The 3,592-nt window shown below is 33.0% G+C and overlaps 1 pseudogene; it reads left to right on the forward strand.

Annotated features, from left to right (window-relative positions):
- The first annotated feature begins 1,871 nt into the window (after positions 1–1,871).
- LOC147543690 (uncharacterized) lies at positions 1,872–3,139 on the forward strand (annotated as a pseudogene).
- The last annotated feature ends 453 nt before the right edge of the window (positions 3,140–3,592 follow it).

Here is a 3,592-nt window from a genome sequence, read left to right on the forward strand (position 1 = left end):
TTAAAAAGAGGTAAAGACTTTGTCAAATTTAGTAACCTAGTCAGACTTGGTCAAATTTAGTAACAAACTTCCAAATTAAATTCAACCGACCTAGGAGGCTAAATGTTGTACTTTACTTTTCTATAAATTTAGGTTGTCTCTCTCTTTCCTTTATAAAATCGAAATCTAATTAATCTAAGAGGCTAAGAGTTGTTATCCTTTCCTTTATCTCTCTATCTAACAAGCAGGAAAGTTCTCTCTTTTAAACTTTTTCTCCTTTTCTATTTCTTTTTTATTTTATTTAATAGTATCCCTTTACCCCTTTAAAGAATTAATTTCATTGGTTTTAAATTAGGTCTTCACAAACAACAATTACTACTTTTGATTCTCTCATCTTGGAATTGATCTCATCTTCTCCTTATAAGGTATGTTCTTAAATTTGTTTTTGTAAATTTTATTTTCTTCAATACAATTGTAATATCTAATTAGATTATAGGTGTTTGATTTAAATTTTATTATTCTATTTTAGGCTCAATTCTCTTATTGTCATTAATTATTCAATTGAAGTAGTGTGAAGATGAAGCATACACATCCATTGGGACATACTAAAAGAGAAAAGAAAAAACGGTTAGATGAATTAACGAAATCTCAAGAAGGTTCCATAAATAAATACTTCGCGAAAAATATAATGGTAGACAATTCTGCAATGGGTAATTCTAGTTCTAGTGTAGAACTTAGTAATGTAGTTGAAGAGTGATCACTAACGAAAATAATGTTGAAAAGATAGTTAATGAAAACGTTGAGGATGATCATACAATTGAAGAGCATGGAAAAGAAACTTTTGTTGAAGAACATGAAAACGAAAATGTTAGTGAAGAACTTGTCAACAAAAACATTGATAACAAGTTAGACAACAAAAATATGAATGAAGGATTTAGTGATCCCGCTAATTGGAAAATAATCGATCAACTATTAAGAGACATTTTAGTCCAAAGATGACCCATTAGAGTTTTAAGAGATGGAGATGATTTTCCAAAAGATGCTCTCAAGAGACACTTCTCTTCGAAATATTATACTCGGCATTTATCTAATGGTGATAGACAAGATAGGAAGTGGCTTGTCTACTCACATATGTTGAACAAAGTATTTTGTTTCTGTTGCAAATTATTCAAGCAAGACCAAATGTCATCTTTTTTAGCTGAAGATGGAACGGATGATTGGCGTAATCTCGAAGCCAAACTTAAACAACATGAGACGAACATTGAACATATTATGAATATGAGTGCTTGGATTCAGTTAGAAACAGGACTAAAAAATAATACAACTAGAGTACGCAAGATCAAATTAACAAAGAGAAAAATCATTGGAAAGAGGTATTGGTAAGAATAATTGCACTAGTGAAAACTCTTGCTAGTAACAATTTGGCTTTTCGTGGGAAAAAAGAAAAGATTTATGACCGTAACAATGGACTCTTTTGTCAATTTATTCAAATGATTGTCGAATATGATCCAATAATGAAAGAGCATGTTCGACGGGTTCGGAAGAAAGAGATATATTCACATTATCTTAGCCATAAGATTCAAAATGAATTGATACTTACGTTATCAGGAGAAATCAAAGACAAAATCATTCAAAGAATTAAGAAGGCAAAGTACTTCTCAATCATACTTGATTGCACTCCGGATGTAAGCACTACAGAATAGTTGTCTCTTGTGATACGATGTGTAGATGTTACAACTACTCCAGTAAGGGTCGAAGAGTTTTTCATAGAATTTCTGGAAGTGAATGATACATCTGGGAGTGGGCTTTTCAATAAACTTAAAGATGTATTAAATACTCATCAACTTGATTTATATGATATACGAGGACAAGGTTATGATAATGGTTCTAACATGAAGGAAAAACAAAAAGGTGTACAAAGAAGACTCTTGAATGAAAATCCAAGAGCTTTTTATACACCGTGTGGTTGTCATAGTCTTAATCTTGCTTTATGTGATATGGCAAAATCTTGTTCAAAAGCAATAAGTTTTTTTGGAATCGTGCAACGTATCTACACATTTTTTCGTCATCACCTCAAAGATGGGATATCCTCAAAGATCATTTGTCAATTACAGTGAAACCATTATCAGATACTCGTTGGGAAAGTCATGTTGAAGCAGTTAAAGCAATTAGATATCAAGCTCCAGAAATAAGAAATGCGTTGGTTCAACTAGCAAACACTACAAAAGATCCTATGACGAAGAGTCATGCCATAAGCTTGGTAACCAATGATTTGGAAAATTACGAATTTTTACGAATTTTTACTTGGTTTATGTATTTGGTTTGATTTGTTAAATGTAGTGAATGTCGTTAGCAAATTTCTTCAAAATGAAGATATGCAAATTGATGTTGTGATAACTCAGTTACAGGAACTGATTAGATTTTTTGACGATTATAGAGAAAATGGGTTCGTTTCAGCCATTATAGCTGCTAAAGAGATTGCAGAGGCCTTAGATATCGAGCCTATATTTCCACAAAAGCGTGTCATTCATAGAAAGAAACAATTTGATGATGATACCAATGTCAGGGATGAGATAACTCAGACTGCACAAGAATCTTTCAAAGTTAACTATTTCTTATATATCGTTGATCAAGGTCGTATTTCATTGAAGACAAGGTTTGAGCAGTTTCAAGAATATGAAGAAAAATTTGGGTTTTTGTTTGATTTGAAGAAGTTCGCTATTGCAGATGATGAAAGCTTAAAAGAATATTGTCTTAAACTCGAAGGTTACTTGAAGCACGACCCGCAATCTGATATTGATGGAGCTCAACTGTTTGCGGAACTCAAAGTTTTAAAAGTGATTTTACCAAGTGGCATAAAAAAACGATTGAAGTGCTTGATTTTATTAGTTCTAATTCTAGAGAATTAAATTTTCCAAATGCTTGGATTTCTTACAAGATTGTATTACCTATACCAGTTACAGTAGCCTCTGCTGAGAGAAGTTTTTCTAAGTTAAAATTAATCAAGTCTTACCTCCGCTCCACCATGTCACAAGAGAGATTGAACGGACTAGCTATGTTATCAATTGAACAAGATATGACGAAAGAATTGGATTATGAACGCATAATTAGTAATTTTGCGTCTCAAAAGGCAAGAAGAATGTTTGCTAAACATATTTAGCTCATCTATATGTGTAAATTACATCTTCTTACATAATATATAGTTCAGATTTATGCTTTTCAGTTATGTTTTTTATACTAATTTATCTGCTACAACAAATAATTTTTTTTTATAATTAGTATAGGCCAACGCTTTGGGGAAAGCTAAATAGTTTTCGGGGTGTGAAATTTTAAAGGGAATATGTAGAATTTTAGAAATTTTCCGGGGAAATAAAAAAAAACACTCCACCTCACCTCACTCTATCTCCACCTCACCTCACTCTCTCTCCACCTCACCTCACTCTCTCTCCACCTCACCTTTTTGTCTTCTCCGATTAGGTCGCCGGCCGAAAAATTTTCCGGCCGGCGACCATGAAGAAAAAAAAAAAAATTCACTCTCTCTCTCTCTAGAAACTCCGGCGAAGGGGTTTCCCTTCGCCGCAGTTCCGGTCTGTTGAAGAACAGACCGATCTGG

This window comes from Eschscholzia californica, unplaced genomic scaffold, assembly GCF_041429995.1.
Source record: "Eschscholzia californica isolate CP2 unplaced genomic scaffold, dmEscCali1.0.p SCAF_4, whole genome shotgun sequence".
NCBI classification, from domain to species: Eukaryota; Viridiplantae; Streptophyta; class Magnoliopsida; order Ranunculales; family Papaveraceae; genus Eschscholzia; species Eschscholzia californica.